Genomic DNA, 22,582 nt, shown 5'->3' with positions numbered 1-22,582 from the left:
TTCGCTTCAGAGTATCTGGCTTTATGTGTAGGTCCTTGATCCGTTTGGAATTGAGCTTAGTACAAGGAGATAAGGATGGATCAATTTGCATTCTTCTGCATGCTGACCTCCGGTTGAACCAGCACCATTTGTTGAAAAGGCTGTCTTTTTTCCACTGGATGCTTTCAGACACTTTTTCAAGGATCAAGTGGCCATAGGTGTGTGGGTTCATTTCTGGATCTTCAATCCTGTTCCATTGATCGGCCTGCCTGCCACTGTACCAATACCATGCAGTTTTAAACACTATTGCTCTGCATCTGAGCCCAGTTCTCCCACAACAGCAAGTCCTGGATAACCCAAAACACTGGAAAAGCAAGATTTGGATTTAAAATCACATCTCATGATGCTGATAGAAGACTTTAAGAAAGACATAAATAACTCTCTTAAAGAGATACAGGAGTCTTCCTGCCACCATTTGCACCAAGGAGCCAGGAAACTCCACAGCTTTCTGTGCATAGCCTGCCATGAGACAGTGAGATAGATCTCCCAGCAGTGCTCAGAGGAGTAAAGACCCAGGCTTATAGTCTCACAGGAGCAACAAAATCCAGCCAGAGACAACAATAACAACTAGCACCAGAGATAACCACATGGCAAAAGGCATGCACAAGAACCCTATCAACAGAAACCAAGCCCACACGGCAACATCAGAACTCAGTTCTCCCACCACAGCAAGTACCAGATAGCACAACACACCAGAAAAGCAAGAGTTGGATTTAAAATTGTATCTCATGATGCTGATAGAGGGCTTCAAGAAAGACTTAAATGACTCCCTTAAAGAAATACAGGAGAACATCGGTCAACAGGTAAAAGCCCTTAAAGAAGAAACACAAAAATCCCTTAAAGAAATACAGGAGATCATGGGTCAACAGGCAGAAGCCCTTAAAGAAGAAATGCAAAAATCCCTTAAAGAATTACAGGAGAGCACAAACAATCAAGTGAAGGAACAAAACCATCCAGAATATAAAAGTAAAAGTAGAAACAATAAAGAAATCACAAAATGAGACATCTCTGGAGATAGAAAACCTTGGAAAGAATTCAGGAGTCATAGATGCAAGCATCAACAACAGAATACAAGAGATAGAAGAAAGAACCCCAGGTGCTGAAATTACCATAGAAAACATTGACTCAACAGTCAAAGAAAATGCAAAATGCATAAAACTGGTAGCCCCAAACATCCAGGACACACCAGGAAATCCAGGACCCTTATAAAGTCAGACCTATCAGAATCACACCAGACTTCTCACCAGAGATGGTGAAAGCTTGAAGATCCTGCGCAGACATCATACAGACCCTAAGAGATCACAAATGCCAGTCCAGGCTACTATACCCAGGAAAACTCTCAATCATCATAGATGGAGAAACCAAGATATTCCATGATAAAACCAAATTTACACAATATCTGTCCACAATTCCAGCCCTACAAAGGATAATTGATGAAAAATGCCAACACAAGGAGGGCAACTACACCCTAGAAAAAGCAAGAAAGTAATCTTTTTCCAACAAACTCAAAAGAAGATACTCACACAAACATAAAAATAACATCAAAAATAACAGGAAGCAACAATCAATATTCCTTAGTATCTCTTAACAACAATGGACTCAGCTCCCCAATAAAAAGACATAGACTAACAAAATATTTCTCATGTAAATCTTCAAATTTATCAGAAAATGTTTGTAATTCCTCTTTTAATTAATTTAGTAATGTTTTTATGTCTACCATTTTATCTGCATTATTTTTCATGATAATCTTCAATTTTAATGTCTTTCTATATATTTACTCTATTTTATCAGAAATGTTTTCAATGTAAATCTTTGACTTTATCACAAATGTTTCTAATTCTACCTTCAATTAATTTAGAAAGAATTTTTACATCTACCATTTTATATGTAAAATTTTCCATTAAATAGTCAATTTTAACTGATTTGTCTATATATTTCTTGGTTTTTACCAGAAATATTTCCCATGTGAATCTTCAATTTTATCTGAAAATGTTTGTAATTCCACCTTCAATGAACTTAGAATTATCTTTATGCCTATCATTTTATCTGTATAATTTCCATGATAATCTTTCATTTTAACATGTTTTTCTATATATTTCTTCAATTTTATCAGAAATATTTTCCATGTAAATCTTCAAGTTTATCAGAAAATATTTATAATTCCACTTTCAATCAATTTAGGAATACTTGTATGCCTACCATTATTATATCTATATAAAAATTTCCATGATAATCTTTAATTCTAACATGTTTTTCTACCTTTTTCTACAATTTTATTAGAATTATTTTCCACATAAATCTTCAGTTCTATAATAAAATGTTTTGATTCCATATCTCAATTAATTTAGCAATGTTTTACATGTCTACCACATTACTCTTTAATTTTCCATGTAAATTGTCAATTTTAATGTGTTTATCTCAAATATTTTCCATGTAAATCTTTAATTTTATCATAAAGTATTTTTACTTCCATTTTCAATAAAAAATAAAATGAAGTAAAACAAAATAAAATTTGAAAAAAAATAAAGAACTACAGGAGAACAAGGGTAAAGAGTTAGAAGCCCTTAAAGAGGAAACACAAAAATATCTTAAAGAATTACAGGACAGCACAAATAAACAAGTGAAGGAACAGAACTGAACCCTCCAGGGTCTAAAGATGGAAGTAGAAACAATAAAGGAATCACAAAGGGCAACAATTCTGGACATAGTAAACCTAGGAAAGAAATCAGAAATCAGAAATGCAAGAATCAACTATAGGATACAAGAGATAGAAGACAGAATCTTGGGTGTAGATGATACTGTAGGAAACAATGACACAACACTCAAAGAAAATACAAAATGCGAAAAGCTTGTAACCTAAAACACCAAGGAAGTCCAGGACAAAAAGAGAACAACAAACCCAAGGATTACAGGTATAGAAGAGAGTAAAGATTTCCAGCATAAAGGACCAGTAAATATCACCAAAATTATAGAAGAAAACTTCCCTAACCTAAAGAAAGAGATGCCCATGAACATACAAGAAGTCTACAGAAATCCAAATAGATTGGACCAAAAAAGAAATTCCTCCTGTCACATAATAATTAAAGCAGCAAATTCACCAAAGAAAGAAAGAATATTAAAAGCAGCAAGGGAAAAAGTCAAGTAACATAAAAAGGCAGACTTATCAGGATTACACCAGACTTCTCACCAGAGACTATGAAAGCTAGAAGATCCTGGACAGATATTATACAAACCCTGAGAGAACACAAATGCCAGCCCAGACTACTATACCCAGAAAAATTCTCAATTACCATAGGTGAAGAAACCAAGATATTCCATGATAAAACCAAATTTACAAAATATCTTTCTATAAATCCAGCCCTAAAAAGGATAATAGATGGAAAACAGCAACATAAGGAGGGAAACTACACCATAGAAAAAGCAAGAAAGCAATCTTCTTTCAACAAACCCAAAAGAAGATAACCACACAAACATAAAAATAACATAAAAATAACAGGAAATAACAATCACTATTTCTTAATATCTCTTAATATCAATGGAATGAATTCCCCAATAAAAAGACATAGACTAACAGACTGGATACATAAACAGGACCCAGAATTTTGCTGTATTCAGGAAATGCACCTCAGTGTCAAAGACAAACACTACCTCAGAGTAAAAAGCTGGAAAACAATTTTCCAAGTTAATGGTCCCAGAAAATAAGCTGGAGTAGCCATTCTAATATCAGATAAAATTGACTTTCACCCAAATGTTATCAAAAACGACACTTCATGATCATCAAAGAAAAAATCTTCTAAGAAGAACTCAATTCTAAACATCTATTCTCCAAATGAAGGGGAACCTACCTTCATAAAAGAAACTTTATTAAAACTCAAAGCACATATTATACCTCATACAATAATTGTGGGGTGACTTCAACATACCACTATCATCAATGGACAGATCAGGGAAATACAAACTAAAAAGAGACACAGTGAAACTAACAGAAATTATGGACCAAATGGATTTAACAGATATCTATAGAACATTTCATCATAAATCAAAAAGAGTATACCTTCTTCTCAGCACTTCATGGTACCTTCTCCAAAACTGACTATACAATTTGAGGTCACAAAACAGACCTCAACAGATATAAGAAGATTGAAATAATCCCATGCCTCCTATCAGATCACTCCAGATTAAGGGTGGTCTTCAATAGCGACAAAAACAACAGAAAGCCCACATATACATGGAAGCTGAACAATACTCTACTCAATGATGACTTGGTCAAAGAAGAAATAAGGAAAGAAATAAAAGAAGCTAATACACCCAAGAGGAGTATTCAGGAATAAATAATCAAACTCAGAACTGAAATCAACCAAGTAGAAACAAAATACTATACTAAGAATCAACAAAACCAGGAGCTGATTCTTTGAGAAAAAAAATCAATAAAATAGATAAAACTTTAGCCAGGCTAATCAGAGGGCACAGAGACAGTATCCAGATTAACAAAATCAGAAATGAAGAGGGAGATATATTAACAGAAAGTGAGGAAATTCAAAAAAAATCATCAGGTCCAACTACAAAAGCCTATATACAACATAATAGGAAAAATCTGGATGAAATGGACAATTTTCTAGACACCAAATTCCAAAGTTAAATCAGGATCAGGTAATCTCATAACTCCTCAAGAAATAGAAGTAGCCATTGAAAGTCTCCCAACCAAAAGAAGCAGGGGACCAGATGGTTTTAGTACAGAATTCTATCAGACCTTCAAAGAAGACCTAATATCAACAATCTTCAACTATTCTACAAAATAGAAATGGAAGAAACACGACCTAACTCTTTCTATAAAGTCACTACACTGATACCAAAACCACACAAAGATTCAACAAAGAAAGAAAACTTCAGACCCTTATGAATATTGATGTAAAAATACTCAATAAAATTCTTGCCAACCTAATCCAAGAACACATCAAGATGATCATTCACCATGAACAAGTAGGCTTCATCCCAGGGGTGCAGGAATCTTTCAATATACAGAAATCCATCAGTGTAATCCACTAATAAACAAATTCAAGGAAAAAGCCCACATGATCATTTCATTAGATGCTGAAAAAGCATTTGACAAAATTCAGTATCCCTTCATGTTAAAAGTCTTGGAAAGATCAGGAATTTAATGCCCATACGTCACATAGTAAAAGCAATATACAGCAAACCAGTAGCCCACATCAAACTAAATGGAGAGAAACTTGAAGCAATTCCACTAAAATCAAGGACTAGACAAGGCTGCCGTCTTTCTCCCTATCTATTCAACATAGTACTTGAAGTTCTAGCTAGAGCAAGCAGACAACAAAAGGAGATCAAAGGGATACAAATTGGAAAAGAAGAAGTTAAACTATCACTATTTGTAGATAATGTGATAGTATACTTTTGTGACCCCAAAAAACTCCACCAGAGAACTCCTACAGCTAATAAATAACTTCAGCAAAGTGACTGGTTAAAATTAACTCAAACAAATCAGTAGCATTCCTATACTCAGAGGATAAACAAGACTCAGTGCAGCAGTATAGGAGAATACCAGAACAGGGAAGTGGGAAGGGTTGGATGGGGGAGTAGGGGAGGGAAGAGGGCTTATGGGACTTTTGGGGAGTGGGAAGCCAGAAAAGGGGAAATCATTTGAAATGTAAATAAAAAATATATCGAATAAAAAAAAGAAAAGAAATTAGAAAAATGATACCCCTCACAATAGTCACAAACAATATAAAGTATATTGGTGTGACTTTAACCAAACAAGTGAAAGATCTGTATTACAAGAACTTTAAGTCTCTGAAGAAAGAAATCGAAGAAGACCTCAGAAGATGGAAAGGTCTCCCATGCTCATGGACTGGCAGTATTAATATAGTAAAAACTGCCATCTTGCCAAAAGCATTCTACAGATTCAATGCAATTCCCATCAAAATTCCAACTCAATTGTTCATAGAGTTAGAAAAAGCAATTCTCAAATTTATCTGAAATAACAAAAAACCCAGGATAGCCAAAACTATTTTCAAGAATAAAAGAACTTCTTGGAAAATCGGTATCCTGGACCTCAAACAGTATTACAGAGCAATAGTGTTAAAAACTGTGTGCTATTGGTATAGTGGCAGGCAGGCAGATCCATGAAATAGAATTGAAGATCCAGAAATGAATCCACACACCTATGGTAACTTGATCTTTGACAAAGCAGCTACAACCATCCAGTGGTAAAAAGATAGCCTTTTCAACAAATGGTGCTGGTTCAACTGATGATTAGCATGCAGAAGTCTGCAAATTGATCCATTCTAGTCTTCTTGTACAAAGCTCAAGTCCAAGTGGATTAAGGACTTCCATATAAAACCAGACACACTGAAACTAGTAGATAAGAAAGTGGGGAAGAGCCTCGAGCACAGGGGCACAGAGGAAAAAATTCCTGAACAGAACACCAGTAGCTTATGCTCTAAGATCAAGAATTGACAAATGGGACCTCATAAAATTATGAAGTTTCTGTAAGGCAAAGGATACTGTCAATAGGACAAAATGGCAACCAACAAATTTGGAAAAGATCTTTACTAATCCTACATCCGATAGAGGGCTAATATCCAATATATACAAAGAACTCAAGAAGTTAGTCTACAGAGAATCAAATAACCCTATTAAAAAATGGGATACAGAGCTAAACAGGGAATTCCCAACTGAGGAAACTTGAATGGCTCTAAAGCACCTAAAGGAATGTTCAGCATTCTTAGTTATCAGGGAAATATCAAAACAACACTGAGATACCACCTCACAGTGGTCAGAATAACTAAGGTGAAAAACTCAGGGGACAGCAGATGCTGGAGAGGATGTGGGGAAAGAGGAACACTTCTCCATTGTTGGTGAGATTACAAGCTGGTAAAGTTACTTTGGAAATCTGTTTGGTGGTTCCTCAGAAAAGCTATACCACTCCTGGGCATATACCCAGAAGATGCTACTACATGTAATAAGGACGCATGCTCCACTATGTTCATAGCTGCCTTATTTATAATAGCCAGAAGCTGGAAAGAACCCAGATATCCTTCAACAGAGGAATGTATACAGAAACTGTGGTATATATACACAATGGAGTACTATTCAGCTATTAAAAACATTGAATTCATGAAATTCTTAGGTAAATGGATGGAAGTAGAAAGTGTCATCCTGAGCGAGGTAACCCAATCACAAAAGAATGCACATGGCATGCACTCACTGATAAGTGGATGTTAGCCTAAAAGCTCAAAATAAACAGTTTGCAATTCACCCAGCACAAGAAGCTCAAGAAGAAGGAAGACTTAAGTGAGGGTAATTTGGTTCCTCTGAGAAAAGGAACAAATTACTCACAGGAGCAATAAAGGAGACAAAGTGTGGAGCAGAGACAGAAGGAAAGTCTACCCAGAGACTGCCCTACCTGGGGATTCATCCTATAAACAGTCACCAAACCCCGATACTTCTATGGACGAAAAGAAGTATATACTAAAAGGAGCATGCCATGGTTGTCTCTGGAGGGTCCCTGCCAGAGTCTTACAAATACATAGGCAGATGCTAGCAGCCAACCATTGGTCTGGGTGTGGGGTCCCCAACTGAGGAGCTGGAGGGCTGTGAGGAGGAGCTGAAGGGGTCTACAGCCCCATGGGAAGAACAAGGATGTAGGCTACCCAGACGATCCAGGACTCCCAAGGAATAAACCATCAACCAAGGGGTACACATAGTTCCAGCCAAAAATGTGGCAGAGGAATGCCTTAGCAATCATCAGTGGGAGGAGTGGTCCTTGGCGAGGTGAAGGCTCAGTAGATGCCCTAACAATGAGAAATCTGGAGTGGGTCGGGTTGAGGGGCATATGTGTGGAGGTTGGGGGTGGGAGGAAGGTTTGAGAGTTTGGGGGGAGGGAGAAATCAGGAAAGGTTTTACCATTGGAAATGTAAATGAAGATTATATTCAATAAGTAAAACAATAAAATTGTCCCAGGGTGTATATATAATCCTTCAATGTATGAAATATTGTCACAGTTAAGATTTTATAGCTGTTAAGAGACACTATGACAATGGCAACTGTTATAATGGAAAATATTTACTTAGGGATGACTTATAGTTCAGAGGTTTAGTCTATTACTATCATGGTAGGAAAAACTGCAGTATATATAGGCAGACATGGTGATGGAAGAACTAAGAGTTCTACATCTTGATCCATAGGCAGCAGAAGCAGACTGTGTGCCACACTGTGCAGAGTTTGAGTAATAAGACCTCAAAGCCTGCTTCCACAGTGACATACTTCCTCCAGCAAACCCACACCTACTCTAATAAGGCTATACCCCGTAATAGTGTCACCCCCTATGGATCAAGCATTCAAATACATGAGTCTATAAGGTCCATTCCTATTCAAACCACTGCAAATATGGATAATTTTAAATTTATACTTAGTTTAAATAAAGGTCAATTTTATACTTCTCTAATTTTTTTCTATAGCCTTATTTTTTGAGACAGACTCTCACTATGTGGGCCTGGGCAGTCTGGTACTTGCTATGTAGATCAGGCTGGTCTTAAACTCATAGAGCTCCATCTCTGCCTCCTGAGTACTGAGACTAAAGTGTGCCATCACCCTGAGCTCTTTCAAGTTTTCTTAAAGTTAAAAAAATGATACATTTAAGACACAAAGTTAAAGTTTGCTGTACCAATTCCCAATTCACCTTATATTTCTAATAAGAAAATGTAGTGTATATTTTGTCTTTAATTCCTTTCCATTAAAGTGGATCAACAGCTAGGCCACTAAGTTTTGGAATTTAGGTGAGCCCTTTGATGTGGGAACCTTTGGATCCCTATCACTTCTTTATGGTAGTCATGGTTATTTCAGTAGAAATCAATCATTACCAGCAATACCCCATCACCATCTTCTATCATTTGATGAGCATCTGCCACGTATCTTTTCTATAGCAAGTATCATATCTAAACTCTTCTTGTTTAAGAACTGATGGATATGAGGCTTAGAGATATTAACTTTTCCAAGGTAACATAGTTGGTAAGACGCAGACCTAGATTTAACCTAATGTGTTTGATTCCTAAAGTTCATGTATGAATCTCTCACACCCTGAGCCAACACATAACTGAATTTTCACATCTCTTCCCAATTCAACCTTCAACAAAGTCATTTTGTTGTTTAGAAATACACAGATTGCACACATTAGAATGTGTGTCACTTTTGGGAACTTGGCTTCGACCCTCCCTGTGTCAGACATTGATCAATTACTTCTCTGTGGGGGAACCGTGGGAGTGACAAACAGAAATTATTTTCAGAAACTTCTCTGAAATATAATATTTTGTAATTGGATGAGCTATGTATAAACCCCACAGGCAGAGAGCCCTTTGACAAGCACTCAGGACCTCTCTCAGTGGCCCCAAAGGGACTTTTAATAGAGGCTGTATCAATGCTTGCAGATTCCTTTTTTGTTTGTTTGTTTGTTTTTGGTTTTTTTTCAGACAGGGTTTCTCTGTGTAGCCCTGGCTGTCCTGGAACTCAGAAATCCACCTGCCTCTGCTTCCCAGAGTGCTGGGATTACAGGCGTGCGCCACCACTGCCCGGCTAGCTTGCAGATTCCTAACAGGACCATCTTTCATTTCCTGGTACCTTAGCATCTCCTCCAAATTTCCCTCACACTCTTGGGTAGAAAGGGAATTCTATGAATCTGTGAAGCCAAATCTTTAGGGTCTTATTATACAGGTCATGGACAATCCATCCACTCTTTGCCCACCTCATTATCTTCTGGCCTCTTGAATGCTCATTAGTGTCTTGCCCAGGGACTGAGCTTAGGAAGGAATGAGAGGGTGTAGAAATCTCATCAGCTCCTCTGGCTTCAGTCCAAGAACTCTTTTGCAGGTTTTGCTGTGAGGAGAAACCTAGAGACAAGACAAGTAGACGTCTGGCATATGGGGGCTTTTTAAAAATACATTATTTATTTTCTTGTTGTCTATTTATTTACATCCTAATGCTGCCCCCTCCTGGTCCTTTTTTCATGGAATTCCTTCATCATCTTTCCTGTCCTTCTTCTCTGAGAGGCCAGTCCCCTATCCCCCAAGTCTCTGCAGGATTAGGGGCATCATCTCCCACTAAGGCCAGGCATAGCAACCTTCGGATACATATGTGCCAGGGGCCTTGGATGAGCCTGTGTATGCTCTTTGGTTGGAGGCTGGATCTCTGGGAGCTCCCAGAGGTCCAGGTTAGTTGATACTGTTATTCTTCCTGTGGAGTTGCCAGCTCTTGAGGGCCTTCAGTCTTCCATAGGGGTCTTCTACCTCCCTCCAATGTTTGTCAGCTGGTATTTGCATCTGTCTCAGTGAGCTTCTCGGTAGAGCCTCTCAGAGGCCTGCTATGCTAGGCTCCTGTCTGCAAGCACAACACAGCATCATTAATGGTGTAAGGGATTGGTGACTGCCCATGGAATGGGTCTCAAAACGAGCTAGGCACTACTCAGCCATTCTTTTAGTCTCTGCTCCATCTTTGTCCCTGCATTATTTTTTTAGACAGAACTAAATTTGGTCCAAAAGTTTTATAGGTGGGTGGGTGTCCCCATGTCCTGGGGCTCCTTTCTGTCTCTTCAGGTTCCATGTCTGTTGCTGTTGTTACTTAATCCTTTCTATTTGCCATACTGCCTCAATGTTGTGGATTCTCAAATGAAAGACTCACATGTGTAGCATTGTCATACGAAATTATAAAAAAGACCTACTTGCCGACTCTGCTGCCCCACTATGGCACAAAACCATGTCTCCGTGGGGTCCTCCTCCGTGTGACCTCAGCTCCCCAGCAGTCTTACCAGCCTGGCTGCATATCTGGGGGCCACTTCCAAACCTTCACATGGCTGGCACTGTCCCCCCTCCGATATTACTGAATTATTACTTACTAAAACCTATATTCTATCCTGGCCACCTTGGCGTGCAGCCCCCCCTGGGTCATGATCCCCGCCTCTTACAGTTTGTCTGTCTCTCTGTCCTGTACTTCTCAGGCCTGATCTTTCTGCTTCCCCAGCACGGAGGTCCTAATCCTTCTTCTTCCCTTGGTTCTCTTTCCCCGGAAATCTAAACACCTACCTCTGTCTCCATGCTCATCCACTGGCCACCGGCAACTTAATCTACCAGTTAGAACCAACTAGGGGCAGGGGCCCCCAGAATTTTGCATGTGGGATTCTCATTTAATTTTTGGGAACCCAATTCATATAATACAAGGTTAAATTCACAACAAATGTTTCCATCCTTAGTCATCAGGTATTTATAATCAAAACAAACCTGAGATTTTACCTTACACCAATCAGAATGGCTAAGATCAAAAACTCAATCAAGAGCACATGTTGGTGAGGATATGGAGAATGGGGAATACTCCTCCATTGCTGATGGGATTTCATACTTGTAAAACCACTTTGGAAATCAATCTGGCAGCTTCTCAGATAATTTAAAATAGTTCTGTCTGAAGACCCAGCTATACTGCTCTTGGGCCTATACTGAAAAGATGCTCTACAGTACCTCAAGGACACTTGATCCATTATGTTCATAGCAGCTTTATTCACAATAGGCAGAAACTGAAAGCAACTCATATCTCCTTCAACCAAAGAATGAATACAGAAAATGTGGTACATTTACATAATGGAATACTATTCAACATTAAAAACAAGGACACTATAAATTTTACAGGTAAATGGATAGAACTAGAAAATATCATCCTGAATGTGGTAACCCAAACCCAAAGGGCATGCCTGGTATGTACTCACTAATAAGTGGATATTAGCCAAAATGTTCAGAATACCCATGATACCCGAAGATGCAAAGAAGTTAAACAAGAAGGAAGGCCCATCTGGAAAGACTCAGTGAAGCAGCATTCGGCAAAACCAGAACGGGGAAGTGGGAAGGGGTGGGTGGGAGGACGGGGGAGAGAAGGGGGCTTACGGGACTTTCGGGGAGTGGGGGGCTAGAAAAGGGGAAATCATTTGAAATGTAAATAAAAAATATATCGAATAAAAAAAAAAAAACCTCCACCCCCAAAAAAACAGCCTGGGATAAACACAAAAATAGGAAAATTTCTCAAGATGGGCCAGTTGTGCTGGGCAACCCTATCTTATTCTATGCCCTAGCATCCATTAATCAAATTTTAGATTACTTAATCCTTCTAGGGTGTTCTCCATTCTCTTTAAGAAAGCCTAAACACTTTTGTCTGGAGTCACAATTTTGGAGAAGGGCTGAACCCTGTATGCTGGTTGTTTCTGCAGAATAAACGCTTTACCAATCCTACATCAGATAGAGGGCTAATATCCAATATATATAAAGAACTCAAGAAGTTAGACTCCAGAAAACTGAACAACCCTATTAAAAAATGGGGTACAGAGTTAAACAAAGAATTCTCACCTGAAGAACTTCGGATGGCGGAGAAGCATCTTAAAAAATGCTCAACTTCATTAGTCATTAGGGAAATGCAAATCAAAACAACCCTAAGATTTCATCTTACACCAGTCAGAATGGCTAAGATTAAAAATTCAGGAGACAGCAGGTGTTGGAGAGGATGTGGAGAAAGAGGAACACTCCTCCAGTGCTGGTGGGGTTGCAAATTGGTACAACCACTCTGGAAATCAGTCTGGCGGTTCCTCAGAAAACTGGGCACCTCACTTCCAGAAGATCCTGCTATACCACTCCTGGGCATATACCCAGAGGATTCCCCACCATATAATAAGGATACATGCTCTACTATGTTCATAGCAGCCCTATTTATAATTGCCAGATGCTGGAAAGAACCCAGGTATCCCTCAACAGAAGAGTGGATGCAAAAACTGTGGTATATCTACACAATGGAGTACTATTCAGCCATTAGAAACAATGAATTCATGAAATTCTTAGGCAAAAGAATGGAGCTAGAGAACATCATACTAAGTGAGGTAACCCAGACTCAAAAGGTGAATCATGGTATGCACTCACTAATAAGTCGTTATTAACCTAGAAAACAGGAATACCCAAAACATAATCCACACATCAAATGAGGTACAAGAAGAAAGGAGGAGTGGCCCCTGGTTCTGGAAAGACTCAGTGAAACAGTATTCGGCAAAACCAGAACGGGAAAGTGGGAAGGGGTGGGTGGGAGGACAGGGGAAGAGAAGGGGGCTTACGGGACTTTCGGGGAGTCGGGGGGGGGGCTAGAAAAGGGGAAATCATTTGAAATGTAAATAACTTATATCGAATAAAAAAATTAAAAAAAAAAAAAAGAAGGAAGGCCCAAATGATGATGCGATGCTTGAATCTCATTTAGAAGGATCAACAAAATAGTCATGGGAGGCAGAGGGAGCAATCTAGATGGGAGAGGGGAGGGAGAAGGGAAAGCGGGGGCAGGATCAGGTATGAGGAGAGACAGGAGAGAGGGCCAGGAGAATGAATAGAAGTCTGTAGCTTCTGTAGGTGGAGATAGGGCGATCCTCTAAAATGCCTCAGAGACCTGGGATGAGGGAGACCCTGAGCAGTCAACTCGGTGACCATATGGGGGCTTTATTCTGCCCTGTTACTTGCTGTGGGCCTCACTCACTCCCAACACACCCTATGCCATTATGCTTCTTAACCTTCCTAGTGCTTCTACCCTTTAATATAGTTCTTTATGTTGTGGCCATCCCCCAACCATAAAATTATTTTGTTGTTACTACATAACTGTCAATTTTGCCACTGTTATGAATTGTGATATAAATATCTTTGGAGACAGGGTAACACATTTGCGGGCAGAGCCTGCAAGAGCTCCAAGATGCTGCACGCCAGCCTGCCAGCCCTACTTGTCAATGACATGCTCCCCTGTCTACTGCATCCTCACCCACCTGTCACCTCTACTGCAGCCTCCACTGCTATTCCATCTTTACCATCTCTCCATCGCAGCAGCTTTATTAATATATATGTATATACATATATGTGTGTATATGTATATATATTCCCAAACAACTTTTCATGTATATACTTATTACAAGGAGTCATTGGTCTGGTTCAAGGTCTCTGGTTTCTGAAGCACTGTGATTACTGGACCAGTCAAGAGACTTGTCTTAGATATTCTGCTGATGTCTCAAGTTAGGGTGATCTTGCATTTGGGCAGAGTATCTTGGAGGCAGGCGATTTCCTGGCTGCTGGACACCTTTTTTGCCCCTGCTTACTAGGACTGGTCAGTCTTGCTAGTAGCTCAAGGACAGCAGGGCAAGCACCAGCAGCTCCTCTCACTGTGGCCTCACTCCCATAGCTCTCTCTGTCTCTTCATTATCTCTAGTCTCACAGTTTCCACTGGGAATGTTCAAGTGGCTCTGCTCCATCACCTTTCCTTCTAATTTCATAATTCCACTTTTTAAAAGCATCTTCACATAAGATCTGTCATTTCAGTTGTTCTGGGGGTCAGGCTCTGTAGACGCCTCCATTATCACTTCTCCCCTCACAGGCTCCTTGAACTGCTCTAGAGTTCAGGAGTTGCTGGCAGCAGCTGCCATCTTAGATTTGTCCTAGTTTGTTCTTTTAATTAAACATTTTTTCTGTCTCTTTTTACTTTTTTGGTATAGGGTCTCATCATGTTACTTAGGCTAGACTCTAAATCAGGTACTTAAGTAATTCTTCTGCTTAAGTTACCCAAGTATCTGGATTCACAGACTTATGATGCCATGCCTGGGTTATTACTTTGTTCCTCAAAAGTTCACTTAGAAAAGGGTTGGTCCACAGCAGGGCAATTATGAGAAGGGGGTGGAATCTTTCAGAGATTGGCCCCAGGGACAAGTGTTTAGTATACTCTAGTATTTCTGTGACGAGGTTTGTGAGAATCCAATCTCCTTGAACTCTCTCTTCCTCCCTCCTTATGCAGTGAGTGATTTTGTTCTGTCACATGTTCCAACCATGGTATGCTGTTTCATGACTTCTCCAAAGTAATGGGGACCACCATGCTTGTGCTAGAACCTCCTGAACTATAAGAGGAAATATAAAACTTCTCACGTTAAGTAGGTTATCTCTCAAGTCCTTATTACAATAAAGGAAGAATAATTAATATAGCACCTTTAGCTTTATCCCAGGAATGCAGGGTTGGTTCAATATACGGAAATCCATCAATACAATCCACTACATAAACAAACTCAAAGAACAAAACCACATGGTCATTTCATTGGATGCTGAAAAAGCATTTGACAAAATTCAGCATCCCTTCATGCTTAAAGTCTTGGAGAGAACAGGAATTCAAGGCCCATACCTAAACATAGTAAAAGCAATATACAGCAAACCGGTAGCCAGCATCAAACTAAACGGAGAGAAACTTGAAGCAATCCCACTGAAATCAGGGACCAGACAAGGCTGCCCCCTTTCTCCTTATCTTTTCAATATTGTACTTGAGGTACTAGCTCGGGCAATTCGACAACATAAGGAGGTCAAAGGGATACAAATTGGAAAGGAAGAAGTCAAACTATCATTATTTGCAGACGACATGATCGTCTACCTAAGTGACCCAAAGAACTCCACTAGAGAGCTCCTACAGCTGATAAACAACTTCAGCAAAGTGGCAGGTTATAAAGTCAACTCAAGCAAATCAGTGGCCTTCCTATACTCAAAGGATAAGCAGGCTGAGAAAGAAATTAGGGAAATGACCCCCTTCACAATAGCCACAAACAGTATAAAGTATCTTGGGGTGACTCTTACCAAACATGTGAAAGATCTGTATGACAAGAACTTCAAGACTCTGAAGAAGGAAATGGAAGAAGACCTCAAAAAATGGGAAAACCTCCCATGCTCATGGATCGGCAGAATCAATATAGTTAAAATGGCCATTTTGCCTAAAGCACTATACAGATTCAATGCAATACCCATCAAAATCCCAACTCAATTCTTCACAGAGCTAGAAAGAGCAATTATCAAATTCATCTGGAACAACAAAAAACCCAGGATAGCTAAAACTATTCTCAGCAACAAAAGGAAATCTGGGGGAATCAGTATCCCTGACCTCAAGCAATACTACAGAGCAATAGTGTTAAAAACTGCATGGTATTGGTACAGTGACAGACAGGAGGATCAATGGAACAGGATTGAAGATCCAGAAATGAACCCACACACCTATGGCCACTTGATCCTCGACAAAGAGGCTGAAAACATCCAATGGAAAAAAGATAGCCTTTTCAACAAATGGTGCTGGTTCAACTGGAGGTCAGCATGCAGAAGAATGCGAATTGATCCATCCTTGTCTCCTTGTACTAAGCTCAAATCCAAATGGATCAAGGACCTCCACATAAAGCCAGACACTCTGAAGCTAATAGAAAAAAAACTGGGGAAGACCCTTGAGGACATCGGTACAGGGAGAAAGTTTCTGAACAGAACACCAATAGCGTATGCTCTAAGAGCAAGAATTGACAAATGGGACCTCATAAAATTACAAAGTTTCTGTAAGGCAAAGGACACCATCAAGAGGACAAATCGGCAACCAACAAATTGGGAAAAGATCTTCACCAATCCTACATCAGATAGAGGGCTAATATCCAATATATATAAAGAACTCAAGAAGTTAGACTCCAGAAAACCAAACAACCCTATTAAAAAATGGGGTACAGAGTTAAACAAAGAATTCTCACCTGAAGAACTTCGGATGGCGGAGAAGCATCTTAAAAAATGCTCAACTTCATTAGTCATTAGGGAAATGCAAATCAAAACAACCCTAAGATTTCATCTTACACCAGTCAGAATGGCTAAGATTAAAAATTCAGGAGACAGCAGGTGTTGGAGAGGGTGTGGAGAAAGAGGAACACTCCTCCACTGCTGGTGGGGTTGCAAATTGGTACAACCACTCTGGAAATCAGTCTGGCGGTTCCCAGAAAACTGGGCACCTTACTTCCAGAAGATCCTGCTATACCACTCCTGGGCATATACCCAGAAGACTCCCCACCATGTAATAAGGATACATGTTCTACTATGTTCATAGCAGCCCTATTTGTAATTGCCAGATGCTGGAAAGAACCCAGGTATCCCTCAACAGAAGAGTGGATGCAAAAAATGTGGTATATCTACACAATGGAGTACTATTCAGCCATTAGAAACAATGAATTCATGAAATTCTTAGGCAAATGGATGGAGCTAGAGAATATCATACTAAGTGAGGTAACCCAGACTCAAAAGGTGAATCATGGTATGCACTCACTAATAAGTGGATATTAACCTAGAAAACTGGAATACCCAAAACATAATCCACACATCAAATGAGGTACAAGAAGAAAGGAGGAGTGGCCCCTGGTTCTGGAAAGACTCAGTGAAACAGTATTCAGCAAAACCAGAACGGGGAAGTGGGAAGGGGTGGGTGGGAGGACAGGGGAAGAGAAGGGGGCTTGCGGGACTTTCGGGGAGTGGGGGGGCTAGAAAAGGGGAAATCATTTGAAATGTAAATAAATTATATCGAATAATAAAAAAAAATGAAAAAAAATATAGCACCTTTAACAACGAACTAAGGAACATTGTGAGCCTTTATAGCCACTTAGAAATAAGGGAACAAAAAACACAACAAACCCACCAACTAAACAAACAAACAATCAAACAAACAAACCAAACAACAAAGAAAACCAACCCAATGGACATTTGTGAAGAATGAGTTCTCATTTGAATCTATTGCTGCCTCGATCTTGAATATTTAAGCTCATCTTCCAATGTGAGAATAACACCTTTCTATTTTTTGTCAGTTGTATGTAGTGTACGTTATTATAGCAGCACAAAACATATAAGGCAGATACTTGGTTATTCCCATTCAAATGTCAGTCTTATCCAGATAATCTCAGACGCATACCAAGAAATAATGTGTAATGCAATATCTGGGTTTATAGAAGATCAATCATGTTAACTCACAAAATCACTCTCATAGTAGTTTGCTTTTGGGGAGTAGCATGGAGCTGAGTTATAGTATTGCAATTACTGTTGTGTGGCTAACACTCCACAGGGATTTAGGAGGGACTAAAGTGAGATTCTAGATAGAGAAGGTTATTGAAGACAGGTGGACAGATTCAACGTATTCTTTATAGGCAAATTTTATGAGACTTGTCTGATATGCTGCAAACATGTCTGTGTGAGACTAGTTATTGTGATCCCAGGTGTCTGCATAGATGGTGGCTCTGATTCTGAGATAGAGATTGCTGGGTAAAATTAGATGAAGAAGGATGGGAAAGAGCTAGGAGTTCTATTCTGAGCATGCTCATATTGAGATACTGTGGTCGCAAGCATTCCTATGCATTAAGTGCTCAACTCCAATGATCCCCGTTTCAGTGACTACTCACAACAATGTCTAGTTTCATAATTTCTTAAAAATGAAGTTTGTTTTTTCCTCCTGTTTATTTATTAACTGAATAATCCACAACTATTTAGCATGAAAAATTTATAAGTAAAAGATAAAAAAGCCAAATTTCCAAAAGCAACAACAACAACAACAACAACAACAAAACCACTGGACGAACTCAATTGCTTTGATGATATTATTTTACTTGCCAAATAAAATTAATTTTTTAAAAAAAGGAATTAAGCTCAGCAGGTAAATGCACTTGGGGCCCCATACTGCCAACCTAAGTTCCATTTCTTAGATTCATTTAGTGATAGAAAGTGAGAGAACTAACTAATACAAAGTTGCCCTCTGACCGCCATATTAGTATTATTTCATGTATTTATGTGAACACACATCAATAAATAAGTAATTTTTAAGATAAAAAATAATTGTGGGGTGTTTTCAAATGAGTAAGACTACTTAATGCAAATTCAATAATTTTTCTTTTGGTAATGGAATTACTGCTTTTATTTTAAATTACTTTCCCTGAAAGCTCTAAATTTCTATAACATTGGAGAATCATTACATAAAGAAATTCTAAAAAAAGTCAGACAATAGCAAAGATTTGTTAATAACTGTATTAAGTATACAATAGCAGATATAAAATTATACATACTTTAAATAAAATGTATTCAGTTATATAGTAGTAAAAATGAAGTTTCTTAAAGAGACTGTTTTGTTCTTTTTGTCAGTTAGTGTAGTTGTATGGCTTCCTGCCTCCTTTTTCACATTCCTAAACATATGGAATCATTATGGTGATTCCGACCTCTCTCCAGCTGGCTCTTTGACACTACTGAGGACAACGCCCCTGTACTGAGCACATATGCATCATGCCCGCTTTTTAGAGCACAATTTGAATTTATTTATTTAATCCTCACAGCAGCTCTTGGAGGTTACTTTTATGAGCTCCATTTTACATGGAAAAATGGAGAACCAAGTTCATTTTCGTTAGAACAGAGATAGAATTAGTATTACACTCTGGCTTGTAGATATTTTCTGTCTATTAAAAGAACATAATCTTGGCGTGGGGTGATGGCACAGAACAGTGCTTTCCATGAGGCAGGAGAACCTGAGTTTGGATCCCCAGCACTAGTCTAAGAGTTGTACATGGTAGCTCACATGTAATCTCAGAGCTGTGGCCATGATGGACATTTGCAGACACTTGGAGCTTGCTAGCCAACCAGTCTAGCTAGATCAATGACCTCCAGTTTCAAAAAGAGACCCTGTTTTAAAAAGTAAGGTGGATGGCAACAAAGTAAGACACCCAGTATCAGCTTTTGACCTCCATAAGCATGTATGTGCACTCATGAACACACCTACCAACCATGTACATAGTATGTATGTATACACATGTGTGTGTGTGTGTGTGTGCGCGCACACACAGATACACTACCCCTCCCCCCCAAATGAACATAATCTCTTGATTGTCCAGTCTTATTGCCTTTTGGAGAAGTTTGAAGAACAATCTATGTGAGCTCACTAATGGTGAGTGTTAATTGTCTAAATTAACACTTAAAAAGCTAACTGTATATCTTAATCACCTAGATAACACATTAAATTATCATTCCCAGGCCCACCCTGACCATCATATGGAAAACTGATATTGGGAAACTGTATCCTTCATAACTTTCATGTGTAAATTGCTAAGACTTTATTTTAAAAAAACTAAACTAAAAATCTACTATTATACCACCAAAGTCAGTCATTTAGTATTGGAAACAGTCTAAATGATATGGGTCCTTAGTTTTAGAGTTTCTTGCATTTTCATTTATGTAGAAAATTTGAGAAAAGTTTGGATCTTGTTTTCACTTTATAGCTTTCGATGTTGGTCTCGTGATTATTCTACCACATACATCCCTGTCACTCCCAGTTCATGTGCCTTTCCCCAGTAACTTGATGTTTAATGTGACTGGTTCTTGCTCAGAAACCAAACTTTGTGTTCTACCTGGGATAAAGGACCTGTATGGCTATGGAATTTCTAGTGATAAGATTGAGTCAGAACAGAGACTGGTACAAGCCACTGTACCTGAGGCTAATCAGAGGACCAACAAAATATTATTCTGAGATGCTTTCATCAGGTACACTAGCACAAGGAGAGTTCTACATTCTGAGTCTGCATCGTTGTCATGTCTGGGCAAAGAAATTCAAGACTAAGAAATAATAATCCTGAATGGAACCTCTTCTCTGACACTGAGAACTAAGGTAGAGATTTTTCAGTGCATCTCTGTATGAATTTTATGATTAACCATTTTCTGTTTTGATTTCAGGACTTCCCTGCAATGCAGTGTGCATTTTAACTGCAGAGCAACTGGGCAAAAGCTTCAGACTAGGTTTAAACTCTTCAGCTAGGTGCTGATACTCAGGAACTAGGTTTTTTCCCCTTTGGCTGCCAATGTTTTCATAGCAAGAATTCTATGTGTAATAACTCAATCACTTGAGGAAATATGGGCATATTTTATGGCCTTCTTATTCCATGCCAAAAGGCTTGGCAAATTCATCTCTTACGAACAGGGCAGACACAGACTCTCATAAGTAGGCTGTTTAAAAAAAAAACACATTAAATCTGGGGAGAGTTCTTGGGAAAGTTTATTTCACTGGGTGTTTTGAAGGAAAATGATTTGACCCATGTATGGATTTCACCCTAGAGACATAAAGAGCAACTGCGTAGACGGCAAGTGACCATTTGTGCTTTTAAATTTGGTTTTCAGCTTTACAATAGTTTTTCAAGCTGCCTATATATTCCCTACATTCTTTTATATGTTTTAAAATTGTGGATGTACATACACACACACACACACACTCACTCACTCACACACACACACACACACATATACACACACAGCATTTTTTAATGGTGATGTGCTGGGAGCTGAGAAAGCATCTGAGAACCAAGTGTGATGATCAAGATAAACTTAGAGCTCTCCCAGGAAAAGATAGAAACTGTTTCACATGTCACCCATTATCCTTTCCCATTCATTGTACTGTGATCTCTTCCTATGGACTGAATTGTAAATAGAGAATAGAGAAGCATAGGGGATAACTTAGCAACTTAGGACTCTCCTTGGTTTGGGCTATGTATGTGTCCATTCCCTAATAACTCACTAGCAGCCTGTTGGCATCTCCCTTTATAAGACCGCATGCATAACAATGAGAATAAGTTATTCTGACAGTACCCCACTTCTATTGAAACATGCCCCTAACCACCCACCTAGCAAGCTGGGGTCTTCAGTCATAAGGCTAAATGTGTATCTGATTTAAGCAATGAGAATACGTTACTCTCCTTACCAATTCCTTGACAATATTCCATTTCTATCCAAATATGTCCCAGAACAGTTTGTAAAACCAAGAGAAATGGGACTGATCTGCTCTGAACTGTTTTTTTTTTCTTTTTTGGGCATATGCAACAAGACAAACAGTATCATGAGTTATCTTGTAGGGAGAATTATGTACATAATTCAAGAACTGCTTGAATTGCACTCCTTAGTAACAAAACTCCTCCTTTTCTTGAATTCTGAAAAGGAAGACCCGTAAAAGTGGGGTGCTTGAGTAACCTTATTCCTGTGCCCGCTGTCAATCTTGGCAGTATGTCTTCTTTCTCACCAGAACCACTGCTTGGCTCTAATGAGTGTCCTTATTACTTTTGCAATTTGTGGGAGACTTGGTTTAAATTCCTTGAATAAGAGGCCAAGAATGTGGAAACATAAACCGGAAAACACCCTGCCCACACCTGGACCACCAGAAACATATCTGCCTCATTTTCAGTCTTCACTTTGCCTCTGGATCCTGTCCGTTCCTGTGTGTGTTGTGCTGTGGAAAATCCTTCTCTAGTGTACTTATTCCACTTGTGGGGCCATGTCCTAAGCCTCTCAGTAGTGCAATTGTACTACTGGGCACTGACTCCAGATCCCAGTGAGGTATAAATTAAGGTATTTCTGGAGCTGGCAGAGACTTTAGGTGTCTGATTGTGTAATTTCCTCCCTGTGTTATTTGATAGACAGATGACCTTTATGTCATTTATGTTTCATCTCTTTGCTAAACTTTTCTACTATTTTCCTCCCCTGTTCCCATATAGTATAGGAGGTGGGATGGAATCACGGAGCCCATAAACCCATATCCAATCCAAGCTTCTTCACTCAGGAACAATACCACCTCTTAATGGCGTTGATTCTAGTTCCAAGGTGCCAAGGAAGATGGAGCATTTAGGACACATGCTCAAGAAGAT

Source organism: Apodemus sylvaticus, chromosome 4 (genome assembly GCF_947179515.1).
Source record: "Apodemus sylvaticus chromosome 4, mApoSyl1.1, whole genome shotgun sequence".
NCBI lineage: Eukaryota > Metazoa > Chordata > Mammalia > Rodentia > Muridae > Apodemus > Apodemus sylvaticus.
The sequence above is the reverse complement of the archived record's forward strand: the minus strand, read 5'-3'. Positions refer to the sequence as shown.